This window comes from Oncorhynchus masou, chromosome 11 (assembly GCF_036934945.1).
Source record: "Oncorhynchus masou masou isolate Uvic2021 chromosome 11, UVic_Omas_1.1, whole genome shotgun sequence".
Lineage (NCBI taxonomy): Eukaryota > Metazoa > Chordata > Actinopteri > Salmoniformes > Salmonidae > Oncorhynchus > Oncorhynchus masou.
In genome coordinates, this window is record NC_088222.1 from 45,002,799 (window position 1) to 45,022,898 (window position 20,100).

At 42.6% G+C, this 20,100-nt stretch overlaps 1 pseudogene; it reads right to left on the reverse strand.

Moving 5' to 3' along the window:
- The window catches only part of LOC135547876 (uncharacterized), a 51,871-nt pseudogene extending 32,458 nt beyond the window's left edge, over positions 1–19,413 (reverse strand).
- Positions 19,414–20,100: the final 687 nt, after the last annotated feature.

A 20,100-nucleotide genomic window follows, 5' to 3' on the forward strand; every position in this document is an offset into this window, starting at 1 on the left:
AATAATAAAATGGTGGTCCGATAGCACAGATGTCACAAGGTGTACATGTGCTGCTCTGTCTCCATGACTCAGCTGCCTGCTGCAGAGCTCTTTCAACCACTGCTCTGAACACACTTCCCTCCGGCCCTGCCCCTCCCCACTCACTCACTTAGTAACAGCATCTTCACTGCCTGATAGTCAGCAGCAGGTCACTTTGAAATATGAAAAAATAAAAATAAAGAAAAATATTATGAAGTTGCAATTTAGAAGCAGCCAAAAACCCACTACCCGCGACCAATATATTTTCACCCGTGACATTGTTTTCATAGTCCAATTTACCTAGAAAACTGTGAACATGACAACCTTGGCAGTGCATGTTGACAGTGCATGTCAGAGCAAAAACCAAGCCCTGAGATCGAAGGAATTATCCTTAGAGCTCCTAGGCAGGATAGGTTGAGGCACATATCTGGGGAAGGGTAGCAAAAAAAATTCTGCAGCATAGAAGGTCCCTAAGAACACAGTGGCATCCATCCTTCTTAAATGGAAGAAGTTTGGATCCACAAAGACTCTCCCTAGAGCTGGCCCCTGGCCAAATTCAGCAATTGGGGGAGAAGGTGACCAAGAACCTGATGGTCACTCTGACAGTGCTCCAGAGTTCCTCTGTGAAGATGGGAGAACATTCCAGAAGGACAACCATCTCTGCAGCACTCCACCAATCAGGCCTTCATGGTAGAGTGGCCAGAAGGAAGCCACTCCTCATTAGAAGGCACATGACAGCCCGTTTGGAGTTTAACGCAAGGAACCTAAAGGACTCTCAGATCAGATTTTCTTTGGCCTGAATGCCAGACCTGGCACCGTCCCTGCATGGTGGTGGCAGCATCATGCTGTGGGGATGTTTTTTATTGTCATGGACTGGGAGACTAGTCAGGATCGAGGGAAAGATGAACGGAGCAAAGTACAGAGAGATCATTGATGAAAACTTGCACCAGAGCGCTCACCTTCCAACAGGACACTGACCCAAAGCACACAGCCTAGTCAATGCAGTAGTTGCTTCGGGACAAGTCCCCGAATGTTCTTGATTGGCCTAGCCAGAGCCCGGAATAGAACATCTTTGGAGAGACCTTAAAATAGCTGTGCAGTGACGCTCCCCATCCAACCTGACAGACCTTGAGAGGATCTGCAGAGAAGAATGGGAGAAACTCCCCAAATACAGGTGTGCCTGTAAGAAGACTCAAGGCTGTAATCGCTGCCAAAGGTGCTTCAAAAAGGTGCTCAGTAAAGGGTCTGATGTAAATGTAATATGTTGTGTTTTAATTGATGAGGGATATAAAACAATTTAGTCAATTTTAAAATAAGGCTGTGATGTAACAAAATGTGGAAAAAATCAAGGGGTGTAAATACTTTCCAAATGCACTGCTGGCTGCTTTCACCTCAGTTTTCCTCCACCTCAAGAAATGTGACTGAAAAGACAAGATTTGTGTCTTGGACAGTGCTAGACTTGGGCCGGAGCGGTCCGGAGTACCAAACCTGCACCTCAAATGTTCTGGGAAATGTGTACCTATCACTGGCTCGGATTCACACACACCGTCAAAATTAGGTTGATAACAAAAGGATGATCAAAGTGGAAGAAGGCTGCGGGGATCAGCATTGAATAGCAATGGAGATTTGGCATTCATATTCTGATTCCGCTTTGTTCAAGTTTATTTGCTGCTAGTCTGTGAATCAGGTGTAGCCTATGCATGCCAGCTAGACTTTTCGAGTTTGATAATGCTCAGATTAAGAATGCGCAAAACTGAATGCCCAGGATGCGCTGTTCCAAGTTCTCAAATTAGGTTTCTTATGGTCATGAACATCATAGAACATTTTAATATTGTGTTTTCCTTTTTAAATATATTTGCAATCACCTAAAGGGGCAATCAGAAGTTGCTAAAATCCTCATGACCTTAGCTCAACTGTTGTACCCCAACAGAACCCAAAATACAGTGACTTGCGAAAGTATTCATCCCCTTGGCATTTTTCCAATTTTGTTGCCTTACAACCTGGAATTAAAATAGATTTTTGAGGGGATTTGTATCATTTGATTTACGCAACATGATTTGTGTAACTTTGAAGATACTAAATATTTTTTTATTGTGAAATAAACAAGAAATAAGACAAAAATACAGAACTTGAAAGTCAATACTTTTTTGGGCCACCTTTTGCAGCAATTACAGCATGCAAGTCTCTTGCGGTATGTCTCTATAAGCTTAGGCACATCTAGCCACTGGGATTTTTGCCCATTCTTCAAGGCAAAACTGCTACAGCTCCTTGAAATTGGATGGGTTCCACTGGTGTACAGCAATCTTTAAGTCATACCACAGATTCTCAATTGGATTGAGGTAGGCCATTCCAAGACATTTAAATGTTTCCCCCTAAACCACTCAAGTGTTGCTTTAGCAGTATGCTTAGGGTCATTGTCCTGCTGGAAGGTGAACATCTGTCCCAGTCTCTGGAAGACTGAAACAGGTTTCCGCCAAGAATTTCTCCGTATTTAGCGACATCCATCATTCCTTCAATTCTGACCAGTTTCCCAGTCCCTGCCGATGAAAAACATCCCCACAGCATGATGCTGCCACCACCATGCGTCACTGTGGGGATGAGGTTCTCGGGGTGATGAGAGGTGTTGGGTTTACTCCAGGCATAGCATTTTCCTTTTTGGCCAAAAAGCTCAATTTTAGTCTCATCTGACCAGAGTACCTTCTTTCATATGTTTGGGGAGTCTCCCACACTCCTTTTGGTGTTTGCTTATTTTTTTCTTTAAGCGACAGCTTTTTTCTGGCCACTCTTCCGTAAAGCCCAGCTCTGTGCAGTGTACGGCTTAAAGTGGTCCTATGGACAGATACTCCAATCTCCACTGTGGAGCTTTGCAGCTCCTTCATAGTTATCTGTGGTCTCTTTTTGCCTCTCTGATTAATGTCCTCCTTGCCTGGTACGTAAGTTTTGGTGGGCTGCCCTCTCATTGCAGGTTTGTTGTGGTAACATTCTTTACATGTTTTAATAATGGATTTAATGGTGCTCCGTGGGATGTTCAAAGTTTTGGATATTTTTTTATAACCCAAACCTGATCTGTACTTCACAACTTTGTCCCTGAACTGTTTGGAGAACTCCTTGGTCTTCATGGTGTCAATTGCTTGGTGGTGCCCCTTGCTTAGTGGTGTTACAGACTCTGGGGCCTTTCAGAACAGGTGTATATTTCCTGAGATCATGTGACAGATCATATGACACTTAGATTGCACACGGATGGACTTTATTTCACTAATAATGTGACTTCTGAAGGTAATTGGTTGCACCAGATCTTATTTATGGGCTTCAAATCAAAGGGGGTGATGCACGCACCACTTTTCCATATTTTATTTTTTATAATTTTTTTAACAAGTAATTTTTTTTCACTTCACCAATTTGGACTATTTTGTGTATGTCCATTACATAAAATCCAAATAAAAATCAAATTACATTACAGGTTGTAATGCAACAATATAGGAAAAATGCCAAGGGGGATTATTCATTTTGCAAGGCTAAGCTTGTTTTACTCCAATGTAAACAAATACAATATAGCCTCAAAACATGATTACATTTATAATTTGGATATCATTGATGGTCAATCCTTGCATCCATTGCTCTGTTTATGAATTTGAGAATGATTACATTTATCCAGATCCAGGCCGCTTTGTTATTGTTTCTTCTGCTGATTGCAGCTTTAAAAATCGACATATCTGCAATGATTGTCACCTTTGCACCGGCACTGTTGATAAATACAAATGACACTGTTTTTGGAAAACTGGGATTCTACTCTATTAAACAGTAGGCTAGCTATGTAATTCCGACAACGTAAACAAATATTGAATAGCCTAATTGACGAATAACTTCCATGCTGTGCATAGATCTCCACTGAAACATTAATATTTTGACCTTGTAAGGTTATCGATAAACATGTCTTAGCTACCTTGCTTTGGAGTAGCCTACCTTATCTATTTTATCCCTGATTCATTGAATGAGGGAATAATTGTATAAAGACATTCAAGTATTTGGTTGTAATTCTGCAATATTTTATTTCAAGGGTGGTCAACCATACTCCTGGAGAGCTACTGGGTGTGCAGTCTTGTGTTTGATCCTTGCTCTAACACACTACATTCCCACTTGGCACACACTTGAATTAACATTGTTTCCACGTCATTTCAATTAAATGATGTTGAACAGACGTGGAATAGAAGTTAAACTGACGTCTGTGCCCAGTAGAATTGTAGCCTAAACATCAGCTACTCAACAGGACCTTGATAATGCAGACTCAGGTGTGTTTCAGGGCTGGATCAAAAGCCTGCACACCCAGTAGCTCTCCAGATTAGAGGTCCACCGATTAATCGGAATGGCCGTTTAATTAAGGCCGATTTCAGGTTTTCATAACAATCGGAAATCTTTTTTTTTATACCTTTATTTAACTAGGCAAGTCAGTTAAGAACACATTCTTATTTTCAATGACGGCCTAGGAACGGTGGGTTAACTGCCTTGTTTAGGGGCAGAACGACAGATTTTCACCTTGTCAGCTCAGGGGACCCAATCTTGCAACCTTACAGTTAACTAGTCCAATGTTATAACCACCTGCCTCTCCTTACATTTACATTACATTTAAGTCATTTAGCAGACGCTCTTATCCAGAGCGACTTACAAATTGGTGAATTCACCTTCTGACATCCAGTGGAACAGCCACTTTACAATAGTGCATCTAAATCATTTAAGGGGGGGTGAGAAGGATTACTTTATCCTATCCTAGGTATTCCTTGAAGAGGTGGGGTTTCAGGTGTCTCCGGAAGGTGGTGATTGACTCCGCTGTCCTGGCGTCGTGAGGGAGTTTGTTCCACCATTGGGGGCCAGAGCAGCGAACAGTTTTGACTGGGCTGAGTGGGAACTGTACTTCCTCAGTGGTAGGGAGGCGAGCAGGCCAGAGGTGGATGAACGCAGTGCCCTTGTTTGGGTGTAGGGCCTGATCAGAGCCTGGAGGTACTGCGGCGCCGTTCCCCTCACAGCTCCGTAGGCAAGCACCATGGTCTTGTAGCGGATGCGAGCTTCAACTGGAAGCCAGTGGAGAGAGCGGAGGAGCGGGGTGACGTGAGAGAACTTGGGAAGGTTGAACACCAGACGGGCTGCGGCATTCTGGATGAGTTGTAGGGGTTTAATGGCACAGGCAGGGAGCCCAGCCAACAGCGAGTTGCAGTAATCCAGACGGGAGATGACAAGTGCCTGGATTAGGACCTGCGCCGCTTCCTGTGTGAGGCAGGGTCGTACTCTGCGGATGTTGTAGAGCATGAACCTACAGGAACGGGCCACCGCCATGATGTTAGTTGAGAACGACAGGGTGTTGTCCAGGATCACGCCAAGGTTCTTAGCGCTCTGGGAGGAGGACACAATGGAGTTGTCAACCGTGATGGCGAGATCATGGAACGGGCAGTCCTTCCCCGGGAGGAAGAGCAGCTCCGTCTTGCCGAGGTTCAGCTTGAGGTGGTGATCCGTCATCCACACTGATATGTCTGCCAGACATGCAGAGATGCGATTCGCCACCTGGTCATCAGAAGGGGGAAAGGAGAAGATTAATTGTGTGTCGTCTGCATAGCAATGATAGGAGAGACCATGTGAGGTTATGACAGAGCCAAGTGACTTGGTGTATAGCGAGAATAGGAGAGGGCCTAGAACAGAGCCCTGGGGGACACCAGTGGTGAGAGCGCGTGGCGAGGAGACAGATTCTCGCCACGCCACCTGGTAGGAGCGACCTGTCAGGTAGGACGCAATCCAAGCGTGGGCCGCGCCGGAGATGCCCAACTCGGAGAGGGTGGAGAGGAGGATCTGATGGTTCACAGTATCGAAGGCAGCCGATAGGTCTAGAAGGATGAGAGCAGAGGAGAGAGAGTTAGCTTTAGCAGTGCGGAGTGCCTCCGTGATACAGAGAAGAGCAGTCTCAGTTGAATGACTAGTCTTGAAACCTGACTGATTTGGATCAAGAAGGTCATTCTGAGAGAGATAGCGGGAGAGCTGGCCAAGGACGGCACGTTCAAGAGTTTTGGAGAGAAAAGAAAGAAGGGATACTGGTCTGTAGTTGTTGACATCGGAGGGGTCGAGTGTAGGTTTTTTCAGAAGGGGTGCAACTCTCGCTCTCTTGAAGACGGAAGGGACGTAGCCAGCGGTCAGGGATGAGTTGATGAGCGAGGTGAGGTAAGGGAGAAGGTCTCCGGAAATGGTCTGGATAAGAGAGGAGGGGATAGGGTCAAGCGGGCAGGTTGTTGGGCGGCCGGCCGTCACAAGAAGCGAGATTTCATCTGGAGAGAGAGGGGAGAAAGAGGTCAGAGCACAGGGTAGGGCAGTGTGAGCAGAACCAGCGGTGTCGTTTGACTTAGCAAACGAGGATCGGATGTCGTCAACCTTCTTTTCAAAATGGTTGACGAAGTCATCTGCAGAGAGGGAGGAGGGGGAGGGGGAGGAGGATTCAGGAGGGAGGAGAAGGTGGCAAAGAGCTTCCTAGGGTTAGAGGCAGATGCTTGGAATTTAGAGTGGTAGAAAGTGGCTTTAGCAGCAGAGACAGAGGAGGAAAATGTAGAGAGGAGGGAGTGAAAGGATGCCAGGTCCGCAGGAGGCGAGTTTTCCTCCATTTCCGCTCGGCTGCCCGGAGCACTGTTCTGTGAGCTCGCAATGAGTCGTCGAGCCACGGAGCGGGAGGGGAGGACCGAGCCGGCCTGGAGGATAGGGGACATAGAGAGTCAAAGGATGCAGAAAGGGAAGAGAGGAGGGTTGAGGAGGCAGAATCAGGAGATAGGTTGGAGAAGGTATGAGCAGAGGGAAGAGATGATAGGATGGAAGAGGAGAGAGTAGCGGGGGAGAGAGAGCGAAGGTTGGGACGGCGCGATACCATCCGAGTAGGGGCAGTGTGGGAAGTGTTGGATGAGAGCGAGAGGGAAAAGGATACAAGGTAGTGGTCGGAGACTTGGAGGGGAGTTGCAATGAGGTTAGTGGAAGAACAGCATCTAGTAAAGATGAGGTCGAGCGTATTGCCTGCCTTGTGAGTAGGGGGGAAGGTGAGAGGGTGAGGTCAAAAGAGGAGAGGAGTGGAAAGAAGGAGGCAGAGAGGAATGAGTCAAAGGTAGACGTGGGGAGGTTAAAGTCGCCCAGGACTGTGAGAGGTGAGCCGTCCTCAGGAAAGGAGCTTATCAAGGCATCAAGCTCATTGATGAACTCTCCGAGGGAACCTGGAGGGCGATAAATGATAAGGATGTTAAGCTTGAAAGGGCTGGTAACTGTGACAGCATGGAATTCAAAGGAGGCGATAGACAGATGGGTAAGGGGAGAAAGAGAGAATGACCACTTGGGAGAGATGAGGATCCCGGTGCCACCACCCCGCTGACCAGAAGCTCTCGGGGTGTGCGAGAACACGTGGGAGGACGAAGAGAGAGCAGTGGGGGTAGCAGTGTTATCTGTGGTGATCCATGTTTCTGTCAGTGCCAAGAAGTCGAGGGACTGGAGGGAGGCATAGGCTGAGATGAACTCTGCCTTGTTGGCCGCAGATCGGCAGTTCCAGAGGCTACCGGAGACCTGGAACTCCACGTGGGTCGTGCGCGCTGGGACCACCAGATTAGGGTGGCCGCGGCCACGCGGTGTGGAGCGTTTGTATGGTCTGTGCAAAGAGGAGAGAACAGGGATAGATAGACACATAGTTGACAGGCTACAGAAGAGGCTACGCTAATGCAAAGGAGATTGGAATGACAAGTGGACTACACGTCTCGAATGTTCAGAAAGTTAAGCTTACGTAGCAAGAATCTTATTGACTAAAATGATTGAAATGATACAGTACTGCTGGAGTAGGCTAGCTGGCAGTGGCTGCGTTGTTGACACTACACTAATCAAGTCGTTCCGTCGAGTGTAATAGTTTCTACAGTGCTGTCTCCTTGCACTCCACAAGGAGACTGCCTGTTACACAAATGCAGTAGAAGCCAAGGTAAGTTTCTAGCTAGCATTAAACTTATAAAAAACAATCAATCAATCATAATCACTAGGTATAACTACACATGGTTGATGATATTACTCGTTTATGTAGCGTGTCCTGCGTTGCATATAATCGATGCAACGCTGGGGGATGATTTAACAAAAGCCCATTTGCGAAAAATAGCACAATCATTGGACGACTGTACCTAACCATAGACACCAATGCCTTTCTTAAAATCAATACATAGAAGTATATATTTTTAAACCTGCATATTTAGCTAAAAGAAATCCAGGTTAGCAGGCAATATTAACCAGGTGAAATTGTGTCACTTTTCTTGCGTTCATTGCACGCAGAGTCAGGGTATATGCAACAGTTTGGGCAGCCTGGCTCATTGCGAACTAATTTGCCAGAATTTTACGTAATTATGACATAACATTGAAGGTTGTGCAATGTAACAAGAATATTTAGACTTGGGGATGCCACCCGTTAGATAAAATACCGAAATAGTCCTATAAATACTATATTAACTACAACCTAAAACCTCTTACCTTGGAATATTGAAGTATCATGTTAAAAGGAACCACCAACTTTCATATGTTCTCATGTTCTGAGCAAGGAACTCAAATTTGAGCTTTTTTTACATGGCACCAATTGCACTTTTACTTCTCCAACACATTGTTTTTGCATTATTTAAACCAAAATTAACGTTTCATTATTTATTTGAGGCTAAATTGATTTTTATTGATGTATTATATTAAGTTAAAATAAGTGTTCATTCAGTATTGTTGTAATTGTCATTATTACAAATACATTTTTAAAAATCGGCCGATAATCAGTATCGGCTTTTTTTGGTCGTCCAATAATTGGTATCGGTATCGACGTTGAAAAATCATAATCAGTCAAACTCTAATCTGGACAAGAGGAAAAGCTATGTAAGAATGATGTTCCTTTATTACAGCTCAGCATTCAACACCATAGTACCCTCCAAACTCATCATTAAGCTTGAGACCCTGGGTTTCGACCCCGCCCTGTGCAACTGGGTCCTGGACTTCCTGATGGGCCGCCCTCAGGTGGTGAAGGTAGGAAACAATATCTCCTCAGATCCTCAACACTGGGGCCCCACAGGGGTGCATTCTCAGCCCATTCTCACCCTCTCCTGTACTCCCTGTTCACCCACAACTTCATGGCCATGCACGCCTCCAACTCAATCATCAAGTCAGGAGGCTGAAAAAATGTGGCTGGAAACAGCTTTTTTTAATGTATTTTTTTTTTAATGGAATATCTACATAGGCCCATTATCAGCAACCATCACTCCTGTGTTCCAATGGCACGTTGTTAGCTAATCCAAGTTCATCATTTTAAAAGGTTAATTGATCATTAGAATACCCTTTTGCATTTATGTTAGCACATCTGAAAACTGTTGTGCTGATTCAAAGCAGCAATAAAACTGGCCTTCTTTAGACTAGTTGAATATCTGGAGCATTTGTGGGTTCGATTACAGGCTCAAAATGGCCAGAAACAAAAACTTTCTTCTGAAACTCGCCAAGTCTATTGTTTTGTGAAATGAAGGCTATTCCATGCGAGAAATTGCCAAGAAACGGAAGATCTCGTACAATGCTGTGTACTACTCCCTTCACAGAACAGCACAAACTGGCTCTAACCAGAAAAGAAAGAAGAGTGGGAGGCCCTGGTGCACAACTGAGCAAGAGTACAAGTACATTGAGTGTCTAGTTTGAGAATTAGACACCTCACAAGTCCTCAACTGGCAGCTTCATTAAATAGTACCCGCAAAACACCAGTCTCAACATCAACAGTGAAGAGGCGACTCCGAGATGCTGGCCAGCCTGAAAACATGCTTTTTTAACCTCTTGAAACTCCCCATCCCGGATCCGGGATTGTGACTAAGCCTCAGGCTCATTAGCATAACGCAACGTTAACGATTTCTGAAAATCGCAAATAAATTTAAAATAATGCGTTTGCTCTCAAGCTTAGCCTTTTCTTAACAACACTGTCATCTCAGATTTTCAAAATATGCTTTTGAACCATAGAAATTGACTAATTTGTGTAAGAGTATGCAAAGCCAGCATAGCATTTTGTGTAGCATGTAGCACGCAACATTTTCACAAAAGCCAGATAACCAAATAAATAAAATCATTTACCTTTGAAGAGCTTCTGATGTTTTCAATGAGGAGACTCCCAGCCACATACCAAATGCGCAGTGTTTCCTGAAAGCGTCTGTGTGTAGGAGAAATCGTTCCGTTTTCTACATTGCGCCTGGCTACCGAAACGAACCGAAAATGCAGTCACCTACAACGTGAAACTTTTTCCGGATTAACTACATAATATCGACCGAAACATGGCAAACGTTGTTTGGAATCAATCCTCAAGGTGTTTTTTCACATATCTCTTCATTGACATGCAGTTCGTGGAAGCTTGCTTCTCTCTCTGTGCCCCATGGAAAAATACTGGCAGGTGACTTTTGCGCACCAATTTCGGCGCAGGACACCGGGCGGACACGTGGTAAATGTGGTCTCTTATGGTCAATCTTCCAACGATCTGCCTACAAATACGTCACAATGCTGCAGACACCTTGGGGAAACGACAGAAAGGGCAGACTCATTCCTCTTGCGTTCACAGCCATATAAGGAGATCATGAAAGACAGAGCCTCAAAAATCCTTGTCATTTCCTGGATGCCAAGTCATCTTGGTTTTGCCTGAAGCTCACGTTAAAGGGCACGCACAGAGAAGATATTTGTATTTCTGGACACGTCAGAGTGTTTTCTTTCGAACAGTAGCAATTATATGCATAGTCGAGCATCTTTTTGTGACAAAATATCTTGTTTAAAACGGGAACGTTTTTCTTCCAAAAATGAAATAGCGCCACCATAAGTGTAAGAGGTTAAAGGGGTGGGCTCTAGAGAGTCGAGACGATCCTATCAGCAAATAAAGTTTTTGTATGTAAATATATTCAAATATGGTAGACTGAGCATTTCAATGGCAAAAGGAGGCTCATGGAAATCCAGTGGCGGATTTAGGTGTAGGTGACATGGGCAGCTGCCCAGGGCGGCATCTTGCCAGGGGCTGCATGGGGCTCTCACACATTTTGTTTTGGAATGATGACATTTGCGCGAATGGTTTTCTATCACTGATTTGCACATCACGTCACGTCAATAATTTCATGTCACCTTGTGGGGCTGTGGGTCAATTAATCTTGTCAGAGTGGACGCCCTGATTCTAGTTTGTGAGCAAGACAGGCTACTGCCTGGAAAGGTCTCCCACTCAGAAGTAAGAGATGGGGCGGCGGTAGGTTGACCTCAGGTCTCCCCACTGAAAACCTGAGGTAGGGGGAGTGGAGGAATCTATCAAATAGCACACCTAAAACTTTATACAGTACTAATGCAATTAGTAAAATCAGTCACACTCCGAAATGCTACCAAATAAACCACAATTCATTCATAATACTGTGAATACAGTGCCTTGCGAAAGTATTCGGCCCCCTTGAACTTTGCGACCTTTTGCCACATTTCAGGCTTCAAACATAAAGATATAAAACTGTATTTTTTTGTGAAGAATCAACAACAAGTGGGACACAATCATGAAGTGGAACGACATTTATTGGATATTTCAAACTTTTTTAACAAATCGAAAACTGAAAAATTCAGTACAATGAGTAGTTAAGAGAGATAGAATCTCACCTTCCAGCGTTGTTCACTGAATCTCACATGTTGACATGGCTGTGATCTGAAAGGGACCAAAAAATATGTTATGAACCAGGAAAGACTAATGTACACTTTGGATGCATTGGATTTCAAATGAAATGTAACTTAAGAAATGTTGTAATTGGGATGAACTATCCCTTTAAACTGTATATAAAACAAGTTGAACTACAAGACGAAAAACCAGTGTTGTCCCCTGACCTTGTATGTATACTGGGCAAGGGCAGGTCGTATTTGGGCTTCTTCTTATGGGGGTTGGGTTTCAGGGCGCCTGGAGGGCGACAGTGGGCCTGGCTGGCCCTGAAGAAGTTGGTTAGGTGAGTACTTGAAGGCTTATATCTATATTTTGGAATGTTGGATGTTGATTTCTGGAGGCTTCCATCATGGAAAAGAGACCAGACCACTTTTTTTGTTAGTTAACCTAAACGAATCACCAACCTCTATAGAATAACAACAGTGACAACAGTTGACTGCTATTTAAGTAATAATTTGACTGTCAAATCCATGTATTGGTGTGTGGCCATTGACCTTTATGGAAAGACCGCCCCAAATTCTCTGTGCCATTTCCTGGGCATTTCAATAACTCTGTGTTCTAAGTTCTGCGCATCCCAGCGCTTGGAAAAATCAATGGTACAAAACCTAAGATATTGATCTTGTAAGAGTTGCGTAACGGGCTGCAGGGAGGTCAGGCACAAATCACAAGTGCAATATTGCAAAACACAGTTTAGCCTTTTGTTAATCCACCTGTCGTCTCAGACTTGAAATTATGCTTTACAGTGAAAGCAATCCAAGCATTTGTGTAAGTTAATCGATAGCATAACAAAACATTGTGTACACTAAACATTAAGTAGCTAGGTCACGAAAATCAGAAAAGCAATCAAATTAATCGTTTACCATTGATGATCTTAGGATGTTTTCACTCACGAGACTCCCAGTTACACAACAAATGTTCCTTTTGTTCCATAAAGATTATTTTTATACCCAAAATACCTCCGTTTGTGTGTCGCGTTATGTTCAGAAGTCCACAGGAAAGAGCGGTCACCACAACACAGACGAAAATTCCAAATAATATCCATAATGTCCACAGAAACATGTCAAACGTTTTTTATAATCAATCCTCAGGTTGTTTTTAAAATATATATTTGATAATATATCAACCGATTGTGTAGGTTTTTCAATAACACCGGGAGAAACAATGGCCGCTTTACTCTGTAGCGCAAAACTCACTCTGAGAGCCCCCACCTATCCACTTACGCAATGTGATCTTTCACGCTCATTTTTCAAAATAAAAGCCTGAAACTATGTCTAAAGACTGTTGACACCTTAGGGAAGCCATGGAAAAAGGAATCTGGTTGATATTCTTTTAAATGGAGGATAGGCATGCATAGGAACAGAGAGGTTTCAAAATAAGAGGCACTTCCTGATTGGATTTTCCTCCGGTTTTTGCCTGCAATATCAGTTCTGTTATACTCACAGACAATATTTTTACAGTTTTTGAAACTTTAGAGTGTTTTCTATCCTAATCTGACAATTATATGCATATTCTAGTTTCTGGGGCTGAGAAATAGGCTGTTTCAAATGGGTACGTTTTTTAGCCAAAAACAAAAATACTGCGCCCTACGCGCAAAAGGTTAAGCAAATGTTAAGCAATACCAGTCTGTTCTAACGACTAAAAGTTATAAAGCCATTATTACAGCATAGCAAAGATTAAAAACAGCCGATCTGAGAAATTACTTAATTCAACTTTGTGCCGGTGCATGAGGCTTGTTGCTCACAGAATCAGTAGGCTATTAAACACATACTCAAACAGGCAACAGAAGCTATATCTGTCTTACTTCTGTATATATGTATACAGTACCAGTCAAAGGTTTGGAAACACCTACTCATTCAAGGCTTTTATTTCTTTGTACTATTTTCTACATTGTAGAATAGTAGTGAAGACATCAAAACAATGAAATAACACATGTGGAATCATGTAGGTACCAAAAAGTGTTAAACAAATTAAAATATATTTCATATTTGAGATTCTTCAAAGTAGCCATCATTTGCCTTGATGGCAGCTTTGCACACTCTTGGCATTCTCTCAACCAGCTTCACCTGGAATGCTTTTCCAACAGTCTTGAAGGAGTTCCCACATATGCTGACAACTTATTGGCTGCTTTTCCTTCACTCTGTGGTCCAATTCATCCCAAAACATCTCAATTGGGTTGAGGTTAGTTGATTGTGGATGTCAGGTCATCTGATGCAGCCCTCCATCACTCTCATTCTTGGTCAAATAGCCCTTACACAGCCTGGAGACGCAAACCAGATGGGATGGCGTATCACTGCAGAATACTATGGTAGCCATGCTGTTTAAGTGTGCCTTGAATTCTAAATAAATCACAGACAGTGTCACCAACAAAGCGCCCCCACAACATCACACACACTTCCTCCATGCTTCATGGTGGGAACCACACATGCAGAGATCCTCTGTACACCTACTCTTACAAAGAATTTGGACTCATCAGACCAAAGGACAGATTTCCACCAGTTGAATGTCCATTGCTCGTGTTTCTTGGCCCAAGCAAGTCTCTTCTTATTATTGGTGTCCTTTAGTAATGCTTTCTTCGTAGCAATTTGACCATGAAGGCCTGATTCACGCAGTCTCCTCTGAACAGTTGATGTTGAGATGTGTCTGTGACTTGAACTCTGTGAAGCATTTATTTGGGCTGCAATGTGAGGTGCAGTTAACTCTAATGAACTTATCCTCTGCAACCAAGTTAACTCTGGGTCTTCCTTTCCTGTGGCGGTCCTCATGAGAGCCAGTTTCATCATAGCACTTGATAGTTTTTGCGACTTGATGGTTTTTGCACTTGATGAAACATTCAAAGTTCTTGAAATTTTCCGGATTGACTGACCTTCATGTCTTAGAGTAATGACGGACTGTTGTTTCTCTTTGCTTATTTGAGCTGTTCTTGCCATAATATGGACTTGGTCTTTTACCAAATAGGGCTATCTTCTGTATACCAACCCTACCCTGTCACAACACAACTGATTGGCTCAAATGCATTAAGAAGGAAAGAAATTCCTTTACTTAATTTTTAACAAGGCACACATGTTAATTTATGATATGCATTCCAGGTGACTACCTCATGAAGCTGGTTGAGAGAATGCCAAGAGTGTGCAAAGCTGTCATCAAGGCAAAGGGTGACGACTTTGAAGAATCTCAAATGTAAAATAGATTTTGATTTGTTTAACACTTTTTTGATACCTACGTGATTCCATATGTGTTATTTCATAGTTTTGATGTCTTCACTGTTATTCTACAATGTAGAAAATAGTAAAAAATAAAGAAAACCCCTTTTGACTGGTAATATATATATGGATGATTTACAAAGCCAGGCACATTTAACAATTAGGCTTTTGATTATAGACCTAATTTAGTTGGGTTTTCCTCTCTCCTCAATTTTATTAGACAATTAGGCTAAGGCAAGGGCTGTTTCCCCATCTCTGCTGCTGCTGCTGCCTTTGCAGCATTGTTCTCAATCCCAATATGCTGGTTAACTTTGCTATTATGCACATAGCAACATAGGAAAGGGCGGCAATTCTACAGAGCACTGAAGATTATGTTTCAGAACCACGGACAGCGACCGTATCCAATGCAGGAGAAAGTGCATTTGTTGTAAAATAATATTTGATTTATTAGTGTTGCACCATTATTTTACATTATATAACCATATACCATGTCAGTATCACGTCTTAGCGTGATGGACTGTGCTATCCCTGTGGCCTCGGCAATGGATTAGTCAACTGAGACAGGCGCGAATCAGACAGGTGTCCATGTGCACCATGAAGAAAAAAAATCCCAGTCAACCAACAGCCTATCGACCACACTGTAGACCAAATGGGGTCAACCCCAGATTTACTATTAGGAGATAAAAGGGTATTGCATAGGCAATTTACCTTCCTCGGAACAACATGCTGTAGGGGCAGGTTATAGATATGAAAGATATCAGAAATATCCACATCTCTGCTCAATCTATTCCCTTACCTTGACTTTATTTCTCTTCACAGCATCCAGCTCCATCTGAGGCAGGGGATCCTTCTTCACCTCTTCCTCATCTTCATCATTCTGATTATCAACAAAATCTCTCTCAGCTGCATCAGTATCAGTGCTCTGTTCAACTGTGGACCTGTTGGCACTGGTCCTCCTCTTGGTCTAAAAAGACAATACAGTCAATGTCATACTGTATGTTGCCATTGCTATACAGGCGTTTGAGAAGAGCTACAGTAAACAATTGGTGATTGAATATTATGAGATGGAAGTCTGTTGTAAGGACAATTTACCCTCCAACCTCACAACAACATGTTATATAGCATATTGCACAGGTTTAAAGTGTGGAAAGGTAAGACCCCAGATTTCCCTTTCTCTCCTCAATCTATTCTCTCACCTTAACTTTTCTCCTTGTCCACAGCCTTCAGCTCGATCTGAGGCAGGGGATCATTCACTTCACTATCTACCGGATAGTTTAAACCCAGGATATCATTCTTGATTTTCTGGACTTGACCTTCCAAACTTTGATGATGATGTGGATCATCTTCGTTTAAACTCTGATTGGAAGAAATTAGACCATTCTTTAAATGCTCATGGATATGGACAATATACCACAGCTAAGAGCTGTTCTTACACATGACACAACGCACAGTTATTATTAACTGGTTACCAACTTAATTAGAAGAGGAAAAATAAATGTTTTGTCATACCCGTGGTATACGCTCTGATATACCATAGCTTTCAGCCAATCAGCATTCAGGGCTCAAAACACCCAGTTTATAATGGCCAATATATACATTTTTTAACAGAACAGGTTTTCGCTATAAATACACATAGATCCTATTGCCTGATATCAAAATTCGTAATTAATGCGTTATGGAGTCACCTATTATTATTATTATTTAGGTATAATTATGATAAATAGCCGACTGCTGTTATCTTTGCAAGGATCATATTTCAAATCAAATCAATTTATATAGCTCTTCGTACATCAGCTGATATCTCAAAGTGCTGTACAAAAACCAAGCCTAAAACCCCAAAACAGCAAGCAATGCAGGTGTAGAAGCACTGTTTGATGTATAACAAGTCCCATAGGTTATTATAATGCATACATTTTTTTACAATATTAAAAATTATAATATTAGCGGCACATTAACGTTAGCCCACACCGCCACCCAGCTGCCACTACTTGCGGCACCCCTATCGGCATGTTCTGTAAACACGGTGGTTCCTGCCGCAGCATAAAAAAAAGACGGTGCAGCGGTTCCTGCACCACTGCATGGGGCTTATCTGTTAGCAATTCATAGGCTTACCTTATTTTCCTCCATGGTTAAAGTATATGGCTGGAGCCTATGTTCCCATCATGTAAAACTTTACCAAGTGATTACCAAGGAGATAAACTATCGCATTTTATACGGTAAACGGTTCCTGCACCACTGCATAGGGTTTATCTGTTAGCAATTCATAGGCTTACCTTATTCTCTTCCATGGTTAAAGTATATGGCTGGAGCCTATGTTCCCATCATGTAAAACTTTACCAAGTGATTACCAAGGAGATAAACTATCGCATTTTATACGGTAACTCAGCCAACGTCATAATGTGAATGCACTTTTACGTAATAAAACAACTTCAGGGATGATCTGTCAATCAATGCAATCAGCGACGCAATACTGGATCCCCATACCACTAAAAAGAACACTCAAAACAATAAATACTGGTGTATTATCTACATTTCCGTTTTTTTTTGTATTTTTGTCTGTGGTCCTGTAGCTTAGTTGGTACAGCATGGCGCTTGCAACGCAAGAAATATGGGTTCGCTTCCTGGGAGCACCCATATGTAAAATATGTGCGTGCATGGCCGTTGCTTCGTCCCGCAACGAACTATTGTTGATACAGACGTCTCGTTGCAGAAGATTCTGTACGTAGGATTGCGTCCTTGATCAACCAACTCAAACAAAAATAACATTTCCACTTAACAGCGACATATTCAGTATCTCTAGGAACAATACTTTGCGGGACGAAGCAAGCATGATTGTCGCTTTGGGTAAAAGTTATTGCTAAATGGCTTATACACAGAACCAGTGCAGTGGTGGAAAAAGTATCCAATTGTCATACATGACTGAGTCATTTTCTATTAAGGTATCTTTACTTTTACTTTTAAGTTAAAGTCACCCAGTAAAATACTAGAGTAATAGTCTAAAAATATTTGGTTTTAAATATACTTAAGTATCAAAAATATAATTGGATAAAATATACTTATAAACCCATAAATAATTTCAAATTCCTTATATTAATAAGCAAACCAGATGGCACCATATTCTTGTTTTTTCATTTATGAATAGCCAGGGGCTCCAACATTGACATCATTTACAAATTAAGCAGATATAGATTAGAATGTTAGATTAGAACATTGTGTAAGGTTATTGTCCATTGTGCCAATGAAGCTGTTCTTATGCTACACCCTCGGGAGTGTGGTGTCAGGAAAATAACCTCACGCTCAACGTCAACAAAACAAAGGAGGTGATCGTGGACTTCAGGAAACAGCAGAGGGAGCACCCCCCCTATCCACATCAACAGGACAGTAGTGGAGAAGTTGAAAGTTTTAAGTTCCTCAGCGTACACATCACGGACAAATTGAAATGGTCCACCCACACTGACCGCATGGTGAAGAAGGCACAACAGCGCCTCTTCAACCTCAGGAGGCTGAAGAAATGTGGCTTGTCACCAAAAACGGTCACACACTTTTACAGATCGAGAGCACAATCGAGAGTATCCTGTCAGGCTGTATCACCGCCTGGTACAGCAACTGCACAACGCATCACCGGTAGAAAACTACCTGCCCTCCAGGACACTTACACCACCCGATGTCACAGGAAGGCAAAAAAGACCATCAAGGACAACAACCACCCGAGCCACTGCCTGTTCACCCTGCTATCATCCAGAAGGCGAGGTCAGTACAGGTGCATCAAAGCTGGGACCTAGAGACTGAAAAACAGCTTCTATCTCAAGGCCATCAGACTGTTAACCAGCCATCACTAACATTGAGTGGCTGCTGCCAACATACTGACTCAATCTCTAGCCACTTTAATAATGAAAAATTGGATGTAATAAATGCATCACTAGTCACTTTAAACAGTGCCACTTTATATAATGTTTGCATACCCTATATTACTCATATCATATGTATATACTGTACTCTATACCATCTACTGCATCCTGCCTATGCCGTTCGGCCATCGCTCATCCATATATTTATACGTACATATTCTTATTCATTCCTTTACACTTATGTGTATAAGGTAGTTGTTGTGAAATTGTTAGATTACTTGTTAGATATTACTGCACGGTCGGAACTAGAAGCACAAGCATTTCGCTACACTCGCATTAACATCTGCTAACCATGTGTATGTGATTTGATTGAATGTTTTCCCCAATAAACCTACCACTGCTTTGATTTCTAATTTGATCAGTATTGGTTTATTCTGTGTTAAAATTTGTGTTTAAGCAATAAACACTTTAAAAAAAATCCCTATAGGCTGTCTCATAGTCATTGGTGATCAGGCCCTACCACAATTGTGTCATTGGCTAATTTAATGATGGTATTGGAGCCACAGGTGAACATGGAGTACAGGAAGGGACTAAACAGGCACCCCTGAGGGGTCCCCGTGTTGATGGTCAGCATGGCGGATATGATGTTAACTACCCTCACCACCTGGGGCAGCCTGTCAGGAAGTCCAGGATCCAGTTACAAATTGTTGCCTACCCTCACCACCTGGGTGATGAGATCCTGTAATTTCATTAGGAAATTACAGGATCCAGATGCAACTGGTTTCAAGTGGCCAAGAGAAGTCATGTGATCTCCTACTGCTAACTAGTGTACGAACTGGGAATCAGACAAGGGAATATTTACATCAATGTATGGATAGAGACTTCAACTTTCTTCTCATGTGTATATCCTGTCATATGAAAAACGTTGCATAAACCCCGCACTTTTAAAATGGCTATGTTCCTATGGAAATGTGCACATGTTTAGAGCGAGTAATTGGTTACAAATTTTATGTAGAACCTAGACTTTCAAATCTCTTATTCCCCAACAACTGACAATTGGGACCTCCTCCATATCTCAGGCTCTGTAATAGTCACATTGTTTCTGACAATGAATCCCACAGTTCTTAGCTTTCTAACAGTACTTAACTGTCGTTCTGCCCCTGAGCAAGGGAGTTAAACCACTGTTCCCTGGGCGCCAATGACGTCAATGTCGATTAAGACAGACCCCACACATCTCTGATTCAGAGGGGTTGGATTAAATGCGTAAGACACAATTTAGTTGAATGCATTCAGTTGCACAACTGAGTAGGTATTCCCCTTT